This window comes from Canis lupus, chromosome 36 (genome assembly GCF_048164855.1).
Source record: "Canis lupus baileyi chromosome 36, mCanLup2.hap1, whole genome shotgun sequence".
NCBI classification, from domain to species: domain Eukaryota; kingdom Metazoa; phylum Chordata; class Mammalia; order Carnivora; family Canidae; genus Canis; species Canis lupus.
In genome coordinates this window covers 28,530,799-28,540,987 of record NC_132873.1, presented here as the reverse complement: position 1 = coordinate 28,540,987, position 10,189 = coordinate 28,530,799, and the positions used below count along the sequence as shown (strand labels likewise).

General features: G+C 48.4%; 1 long non-coding RNA gene across 2 annotated transcripts; it reads left to right on the top strand.

The window, feature by feature from the left end:
* LOC140625403 (uncharacterized) lies at positions 1–4,643 on the top strand. Of its 2 annotated transcripts, none has more exons than XR_012024740.1 (3): positions 1–574; positions 1,696–1,945; positions 2,518–3,847. It is a non-coding gene; the product is annotated as an uncharacterized lncRNA (long non-coding RNA). The 2 variants fall into 2 exon arrangements; XR_012024739.1 differs by lacking the exon at positions 2,518–3,847 and adding an exon at positions 4,361–4,643 and having other exon boundaries at positions 2–574.
* Positions 4,644–10,189: the final 5,546 nt, after the last annotated feature.

The following is a 10,189-nucleotide window of genomic DNA, read 5'->3' as shown; positions in this document are numbered from 1 at the left end:
GACGTGAGAACTCAGCCTTCGGGACAGGTAGGTCCACCGGTGGTGACAGAGGGGTCCCTAGACACTCTCGCCCCCGAAGAGCTCATCAAGTCCCGCTTCAGCCTTCGGTCTCCCTGGCCACGGCTCTTACCAGGTGGACGATCCCTAGGGGTCCCCAAGGGCCCTGTGGCCTCTCTCCTCTTCCCTCCACTTCCAGCGAAGTGGCCCCTAGGTGTTCGCAGAGGAAGGGAGAGGACATGATGTCATTTGAGCCATTATTAGGGCTAATGTCGGAAGGCTGACAGTTAAAGATGCCAGGATCCTGAGCCCATACCCTAGCGGCTCGGGTCTCACCTCGTGGGTCCCTCTGCCTCCAGACTCTGCACTGCCCAGACTCTGGGGGGTGTTGGGGGCTGGGAAAGGGAACTCAGGAAAAGAAGGAGACATCTGAAGGTCACTCCGGAAAGTAGACATCTGAAGGAAAGATCCCTGGCCTCGGGAGGGGTGTGGCCAGCCGGGGAGGCTGCACGGCGGGCCAAGGGCCAACTGCTCAGGGTGTCTCAGGTTTAGAGGTGCTTGAGGAAGGGGAGGACGAGTAAGTGTCCTGGTCTAAACAGGGATACACCCAGGCCCAAGCCCGGGTGTCAGGCCCAGGCCCAGGTATCAGGCCCAAGCCCGGGTGTCAGGCCCAAGCCCGGGTGTCAGGCCCAAGCCCAGGCGTCAGGCCCAGGCCCAGTATCAGGCCCAAGCCCAGGCATCAGGCCCAAGCCCAGGTATCAGGCCCAAGCCCAGGTGTCAGGCCCAAGCCCAGGTATCAGGCCCAAGCCCAGGTGTCAGGCCCAAGCCCAGGTGTCAGGCCCAGGCCCAGTATCAGGCCCAAGCCCAGGCATCAGGCCCAAGCCCAGGTATCAGGCCCAAGCCCAGGTGTCAGGCCCAAGCCCAGGTATCAGGCCCAAGCCCAGGTGTCAGGCCCAAGCCCAGGTATCAGGCCCAAGCTCAGGTGTCAGGCCCAAGCCCAGGTGTCAGGCCCAAGCCCAGGTATCAGGCCAAAGCTCGGGTGTCAGGCGCAGGCCCAGGTATCAGGCCCAAGCCCAGGTGTCAGGCCCAAGCCCAGTATCAGGCCCAAGCCCAGGCGTCAGGCCCAAGCCCGGGTATCAGGCCGAAGCTTGGGTGTCAGGCCCAGGCCCAGGTATTAGGCCCAGGCCCAGGTATCAGGCCCAAGTGCGGGTGTCAGGCCCAAGCCCAGGCGTCAGGCCCAAGCCGGCTGGCCCATCTGCCAAGGGGCACAAATGTGTGACACAGAGCCTTGGCGGCAGGGGCAGGAGGTTCGGGTGCTTCCCACCCCTCCCTGGGGTCCATCCGAGCCCTGGTGACCGCTGGCCCCCGGGAGCACTGACCTGGCCCTGACCCTGCCCTTTGTCCCCCCCCCAATGTCATTCCTCACCACCTAACCTGAAGTGACGACTCTGGCGGGAGGTTCCCGGGATTGGAAAGGCCGCGGGAAGAAGTGGTGAGAGGTCCAGCTGCTGGCAGAGAGGAGACCTGAGAAGGGTTTGCTTCCCAGTCCCCCGGGGCCTTGCTTTCCTCATCTCAGAAATGGGGACAATGCCTGGGGCCACCAGCGCCCCTTCCGTTGCGGGTGTCCTGGCCTCTCCCTTGTTTCCTTTGGTCTTTTCTTGGGCTTTCCCTTCATCTCATCTCTGGCTGATTACGTAGCCCGTCCTCGCGGATTCCCGGGGGTTCTTGACCACTCGACGTAAAGAGCAGCGATGCGGCGAGAGAGGAAAGCAAACGGAGCGCCCACCAGGGACCCTCAGGCCTAACCGCCAACGCCGCTGTCGTCCCAGCAGCTCGAGCCCCACGCGGCGCCCTGAGGGGACGCAGGGTCCGGCAGGAGCTTGGCCACTGGTTAGCGATGTGACTGTGGACAGATCGTGCACCCTGGCTCCGTCTCCTCATCAGCACGGTAAATGGGTTGATCCTCCTTATCTTCCCGGTCGTTTCCGACTCCAGAATTTTAAAAGGCCCGTGATTGCAAGCCAGAAACTCTAGTATGGGGCGGGGGTGACGGCGTGGGTAAGTGCCAGCTGATTAGGGAAATGGTGTAGGATTTATCTTCTACATTGGCTTTCGCGATAATAAACGACGGAGTGAAGACACCGAGAAGGGAGATGCAGCCCCCGTGAGTGTTCACGGAAGCAGAGCTCATTTTAAACGATGGCTTCTGGAAATGACCTTTCATTCCGTGCCCTTGTATTGCTGTGATGGAGGCCACGGAATGGAGGCCCGGCCTCCACACTGGCTCCATTTGATTGGGCTGCCCTCGCGGCAGCGGACGTCGCAGGGGGAACACCACGCCGGCGGGGAGCCGGAGCCGGGCCGGGCCCGGCGGACACAGCGCGCCTCCTGCCGCTCAGCTCTCCCTTAAAGGCCGTGTTTAGAACCGTCTTCAGCTAATTCAACAGCTCGGCACCCCCGGTAGGGAGGATGTCAACCGTCAACCTGAGTTCTTTTTTTTTTTTTTTTTTTGCTTATCAGATATGATGGGACAAGATGACATTAACACGATGGAAAGCAACGATCCAGGTTGCATATTTAGCAATAAAAATCAAGCCAATCTTTAAGGAGCTTAGGAGTTGCTTAGATTGATTTACTGCAACCATGGGATTTAACAAAAAAAAAAGGTAATTGCCACAGACAGTTGACCAGGATAAACCCAGATACTGCCCATGGTCGTCTTTGAAGCTGATACATCACAGTCTTCTGTGACATCACAGTCTCCTGATTTGGAGTCGAATCTCATGAAGGGAAAAGCGCTCTACAGCGACTAGGGCTCATTCGATGGTTTCCGCCCCGAGTTGACGCAGGCCTGCTGATCTCTAGGTGCAACGGAGTCACGTAATCATTAAGATCCTGGATTTCGTGGGCTCTCACTAGCACCTGCTCACGCCGCAGGCTGCGCTGCTCTGGAATGGCAGTCGCAGGGCTTTCCACCTGCCGGGCGACAGGCCCCGGGTGCCAGCTCTCCAGCAGCTGGTGGCCCAACCGCAAGGCAGTCGGAGGCAAGCGGGGATGGGACCCCCCTCCCAGTCGCTTAGTTTTGTATGAAGGGGGGCTGCTGCTATCTTTATTTAAATGGAGTTTCATGAAATGGGACATGGGGTTTTCCCGGGAGTCCTCCCTCCTCCAGGGTGTCGGGCAGCAATGGGAAGAGGCCGGGGCCACCACGTGGGGCCTCTTGTCAGCAACTGAGTCATTGTTTGGGGGCAACTTTGATTCTCTTAGGATGGCTTTCTCTGGAAAGTTCTTCATCCCCTGGAGTGAATAGATTTCTGCCAGGTCCTCCTTACCAGCGTCCCTGGGATGGCCGGCAGACTTTCCTGAAATGCCGTAGCCACGTAGGCTTACGTTGGGATCCTTGACACTGCTCCTTCGACAAACACTTTTGGAGCATATTTTTACATGGGAAAGATCTTCGTTCTCCTTTATTCTTCTCTAAAGAGATTTTTTTTTTCCTTTGGAAGATTGGCTCAAATGGAAGAATTGACATTTAGGGCTCTTCTGAACAGAGACCATGAAGCCATTTTCAAATAAAACACAATTAGTAGAGAAGGGATGTGCTTTTGGAATACGGGCTTGTCCTGCCAGCATATTTATATACAAGAAGGCGGTTATCGAACAACTTTGATTTAACCAGCTGATCCGGCATCTTTGTAGAGAAACAGAAATAATTAGGGACGCCTGGGAGGCTCAGCGGTTGAGCATCTGCCCTTGGCTCAGGGCATGACCCCGGGGTCCCGGGATCGAGTCCCGCATCAGGCTCCCTGCATGGAGCCTGCTTCTCCCTCTGCCTGGGTCTCTGCCTCTCTCTCTGGGTCTCTCATGAATAAATAAATAAAATCTTAAAAAAATAATTAGAAAAGTGCGGGAGTATTTAAAAGTATTTATTTATATTAAAATATAATCTTTCTCCTCCGTGTTCGAGTGGTTCTGTGTCTGTACAGGGAAAGCACATTTTGGTTGTTTTAGAACCAGCCAGCATTTTTATCGAGGCTTTCCTTAGAATCAGAACATTATTTCAGCGACTCGCTTTCCATGTATATTCCGGTACAAAATCATTTTAGTGCGTTGCATATAATCACATTTGCATGAATGGAGTGTGCGACAATATTGACTCCTGCATGCATGTTGCTATTACAGTTACCTGCATTTAAAAAGACCTTTGTACTCACAGCCTTTCCTAAATTGCCTATTAATATTAATGGACTACAATATTGATTTAGACATGGCGAGGCCCTGACATGTTTTATGTAATTGTTCATATGACATTCTCAGTTTCAATAGAGAGTGCCTCTTGTCTAATTGTGCTTCCGCAATATAGGGGAGTCCTCCACATTCACGGCAAAACACGGCTGCCCTTCACGGTCGGAAATGACAATACTGGCGAGGCTGCGTAGGATCGTACTCACCAGATCGATACGTGATCAATAGTTCGCTGCACGCGGAACGGGAGATACTGAAGTCCCTACTGCAGAGTCTCGCGTTGTAATTTCGTCTCCGAGTTGGGGGCTCAAGCATATGGCCTCCAGTGGCGGACTGAGGAATTGTCTACTTGAGATGTGTGTGTACATACAGCACCTTGGCTTCTCATTTCATCAAAACTTTGTTTAAACGGATGTGTGCTGCCTCCCGATTGCTTTGGCGTCACGCGGCCTACGGGAAATGTGCTTCTCCCTTTTCGTCCGCCCCATTTCGGTTTGGCTCTAAGCTGCTTGGGCTTATCTGTCCTTCCAACACGTCCAGCTTCGTCAAGGCGTATTGGAGGGCGCCGCCACCTTCCCGCGTCCAGGCTGCTGGGGCCCCTTCCACAACCAGGCGCTGAGCTGTGCCCTGGGGATGCCCAGATGAAGGAGCCTCTTGCAGGTCAGCGAGGGAGACAGGAGAAGGCCTCTGTTGCTCTTGCCTGCCCAGCCCATACCCTCAAATCTATTTTTTTGGCCCTGTTTTGCTTTGGGGAACAACTCCTCCTTGTAGATGCAGCCAAACTAGGATTGTCCGTCAAGACCAAGGGAGAGGCCTCCATCCAACTTATAACTGACCTAAGACTCCGGGAGGCAAGGAATCCTGAGCAGAGGGACTAAAGACTTGGAGATGGTTGTAGGTCGTTCCTCCTGGTTCTGGTGCCCCGAGATAGCCTCCGTTGGGTCCCGGTACCACAGTAGCTGTGTGGCTCAGGGCTGTGCCCTGTGTCAGCTGGATGGCCAGCCTCTCCTTACACTGCGAGTTCCCCTGCCTCCTTCTAATCATTTCCCTTCTAGATTCGGTGGGCAGTGGTTGGCCCTTGCTGCTGTATCACCAGAGAGCTATTCAACAGTGTAAAAATTGGTGAAATGCCATAATTCGGACCAGTCGGTTGTCTAGAAAATGCAAAACATCTCTTTGACTCTTAGGACAGTTTTCTGGAGAAACAGCACGTGCAGTTGTTGTTCGGGTAGGTTCGGGTTTCCGCTCACAGAAGACTTAGTTTTTGTTACTTGCGGCCACGGTGCAACAAAGACTTGCTTGTTGCCTTTCTTATTTTGGGATTTGTTATATCCATCCATAGTGCGCAGTAGGGCGTTGTAAGGGGGAACCTTAAATCTCACAGTGGTTTGTGGCAGCAGGAAACAAAAGAAGTATAGGGAGTAAATAATTACACTGCAGGAACAATCAACGTTTTGAAGTCTCTCTAGTCGTGAATTCAATCTCAAACATTTTCAAACTTTGTAGATGGAAACAATCTTTTTCAGAAGCGCTTACGGATTTGAGAATGGAAGCTAATTTTCATGACTAAACAACAAAAACGGGCCACCCCGGAAGATGTACTTTTTGATCTCAGTGAATTTAGGACAACACTCTTTATGAATGTTGCCAAACAATTACATTAAAGTTTTTTACTATGGAAACATCTAAATGCACGGATAAATAGAAAGAATAGTACAGTAAACTCCTATGTACTTACTAGTTTGCTTCGACAAGTATTAACTCACGGCCAATTTTAGTTCTGTTTTCCCCATTGAAGTAGGGAAGTGCCCTTCTCCATTTATTTTGGAGCAAATCCAATATATTTTATTAATTCATCTCTACATATTTCAAAACGTATCCACAAAACAAGAATTTTCTTTCTCTCTCTTAAACACACCACAGGTAATGATCAAATCTAAGAATGGTCAATGACCATCCCTCTGCATCATCGATCTGCCCTCTATATCCTTCCGTCCTGCCTGGTCTTCCAAGGGAAATGCCTTCCCATCTAAGTCACATCGTCTCAGCCTCCTCCGATTTCAGCCTCAGGGTTGCACCGGAGCTCAGACTCCTGCCCCCTGGCAGTCTTCCTCTAAGCCCAAGTTCCATGTCCTTCTCCACCAAAGGGGCCAACACACCACAGGATGCATAATGCAGCCCCAGGGTGCGGGTAGTAACAACCCCGGGATGACACACACCAAGAGTCAGTACAGGAGCAGGAGTCTGTGGCCTTAGGATTCAACCTCTCGTCCTACAAGAAAACGATTCTCGGCGACCTGCCATGGGCTTCTCAGAGGCCCTGGTGGGAATCAGCCCCCACGTGTAGGCCACCCCCCTAATGTACCTTCCTATCAGCTTTTCTTCCTTCCCAGTAATGCTTCCCTGTTCCCACGATTCTGTTTTCTGGAGTGACATCTCAAGCCCTTGGGGAATGCAAACTATGTTATCCCATCCTTTTTTTTTTTTTTTTTTTAAGCATAGCTTCAATCCAGATCCAAATAACATTGCAATTGGTTATGTCTCATAATTCTTTTTTTTTTTAAATTGTGGTAAGATATACATAACATAAAGTTTACCATCTTAACTATAGAAAGAGATCATGCACTCGTGCTCCAGGGCTCACGAGTGGGGGGAGGAGCAGAGAGCGAGAATCTTCAACCAAACTCCTGGGGGAGCACAGAGACTGATGCGGGGCTTCATCCCGCCACCCATGAGATCACAACCGGAGGTGAAACCAAGAGTCCTATGATTGACTGAGCCACCCAGAGGACCCACCTTAGCCATTTTTTAAAAAATTTTTATTTATTTATGATAGTCATAGAGAGAGAGAGAGAGAGAGGCAGAGACACAGGCAGAGGGAGAAGCAGCCTCCATGCCCCAGGAGCCCGACGTGGGATTCAATCCCGGGTCCCCAGGATTGCACCCTGGGCCAAAGGCAGGTGCTAAACCGCTGCGCCACCCAGGGATCCCACCTTAGCCATTTTTAAGTGTACAGTTTAGTGGTGTTAAGGACATTCAAAAGTATGCAACCATCACCACCATCCTTCTCCAAAACTCATCTCATCTTGCATAACTGAGACTCTATACTCATTAAACACCAATTCCCCATTCCTCCCTCCTCGCTGGTCCTGGCAACCCCATTCTACTCTATGTCTCTATGAGTTTGACTACCCTGGGTACCCCACATAGGTAGATCATGTTTGCTTTTATTTTTTTGTAATTGGCTTATTTCACTTAGCATAATGTCCTCAAGTTTCATTCACCTTATAACATGTGTCAGGACCTTCTTCCTTTTTAAAAGGTGAATACCATTCCATTGCGTGTATATGTTGCATTTTATTTATCCATCCACTAATTGATGAAAACTTGAATTGCCACTTCGATTGGCTATAATGGATAATGCCGCTGTGAATACGGTGTACAAATATTTATTAAAGATCTTGCCTTCAGTTCCCTTAGTTACATACCAGAAAATGGAATTACTGGATAATATGGTAATTCCATTTTATATTCCCATCAACAACGCACAAGAGTTCCAATTTCTTCATATCCTCACCAATGTGTGTTATTTCCTGTTTTTTTTAAAGATAATCAATACAATTTTATTTTTAAAATCCGAAATGAAAAATCGCACAAGATCAGGACATTTGAAATACTGGGTTCCAAGAGCTCGTGGGAACAGAGGGGGTCAGGTCTGCTGGGCGGCATCGATGTCTATACCAAAGTGTATGTGTGTGTGTGTTGTAATAGCCATCCTAACGGGTTTGTTTTAATTCTCTTCTAATCAACCCATTTCTTTTCCATCTCTCTGTCTCTAGCTGTCTTCTTCTCATTTTTTTTTAAAGAAATAAGATGGTACAGTATTTCCATAACCAGGGTTTTTTTTTTTTTAACTGCATGCCTATACTGCTGATTTATAATGGAAGGGTTGTTTTAAAAAGACTCAGGAACTTGACTCAATCAACTTGAGTGGGTTGTCACTGGCTAAATTTGGACTAATTTGTGCATGAATAAAGATAACAGTTGTGATGAATTAAAACATATCAAATATATTTAAAGAAATGATTTCATAATGACAGTAAAATAAAAAAGAAAGAAAAATCCATCAGTCTTCTTTGAGGATGGTATCATTATTTTGAAAGCTGGTAAGTAAATTAATAGAATCCAGCTTTTGTTCTGATTTTCCTATACTAACTGAGGTAACTAAATTATTAACGAGATGGTTTCTCTTTACAAAGTATTCCAGTTAATAAATAAAGACAAAAAATAAGACTAGAGGAACATTTTGCAACTCCTCCTGCCCTGATGGAGCGGGGCATTGGGCATCATCGTCTGCTACCATCATAAAGTGGACAGCGACCAGACATTTACGTGCCTCCCAGTGGAAGTTCACGGCATCACGTTTGAAATACTCTTGCCAAAAAAAATAAAACCCGAGGCTCATTAAGCCTGTCGATTTACTTGCCAATTTACAAGAAATTCAAGTCAAAGGGAACAGTTGTGCTTAAAACTTGTTTTATGTAATTAATTTTGGAAACATAACAGACACTGGAACTGTGAACGAATGCATATCCATTGTGCAAAGTAAGCCTAGACTTCTGCAGAAATTCCACACAGAAGCACAAAAATGTTCGCCTGGTTCAATTTTTTTTTTTTTTTAATCTTAGGAAGGGGTTAATCTTAGTGGCAAAGGAGACTTTTTTAAAAAAAAATGCTGGCACTTAACATGATGCCTATTATTTCTCTTGACATCCTATCTTCTTATCTTGCTCTTGGTTTTGTGGAATAAGATGAAAGAAAATTGCTAGTGCTCTACAGCACTGTGTGCCTGGTTTTAGTAATCTCAGCTTTGATTCTGATATTTTAAATGTTTTCCTCCGTGAAAAAGGTCTGAGACTCAAATAAGGGGCCAATGGTGTGAGGGGCAGTTAAATTGGATCCTATAGTGTTCAGTTCCCTGACTACAGGAATAATCCTATTAATAATCTTGTCTTCTGACCTTATATAGTCTGGATCCTTTGTTCTCTATCTGTTGAATACACACATCTTTCAGGGAACAGTGAAAATCTGAGAATTTTGAAATGCCAACTTAAAAGTGATTTGCTTTACTTAGAAACCAAGAATGGATTGTAAGAGTTATCCCCTATGTCAAGTCCAGGAATATTTGGATATTATTGGCTTTAATGATTGATACAGAATCCTTTTTTTTTTTTTTTTTTGTATGGGAGCAAGCTGCAAAAGGCATGATGACTTATAATGAATCCTCATTTGAAGGTGAGTTATTTACTGCCTGTTTCAAATCTATTCGTGATTAATACTTATTGCTAAAGATGGACCGTGTGCTGTCCTTTCGGTCTTTCAAACATTTAACAGTTATCCATTAAAGAAGTGTTGAGTGCCAACGATGTACCAGGAACTACACCAGGTCATGGGACTTTAGCAGTGAACAAGACGTACACATTTTCTTCTCTCTAGAAACTTATAGTTTAGTGGGTTTTCCAAGGAAGCACACGCCGAGATGGATGTAGAAGGGGAAGGGATTGTTGAAAGCACTTGTCACGGGTCATGGAGGAGGCGTGGGAGTCGAGGAGGGCAGCCTCAGGACGTGAGCGGGTCTGACAATGTTGCAGGAAGAGGGGACAAGGTGGGAAGAACCTCAACCTACAGCGTGGCTCTTAAAAAAATCTCAGCTAGGCTGATGGGGAGCACTGAGCAAAGCTTACTTGTCAAAGGAGTCACATTGGCCAAGGGTGGCCCAGCTGTGATCCCGCTGCTGTGTTCGAGCGTTGGCTTAGAGCTACCCTGGCAAAGTATGGCCTTGGTGTGAGTGCCAGTGTGGATCCAATAGGTATGGGGGCTACGGGCTGCCAGCTGACTGGGCAAGTTCTTTCCTGAAGGCCGATCTAACGGGCGCTGTCGCCACAGT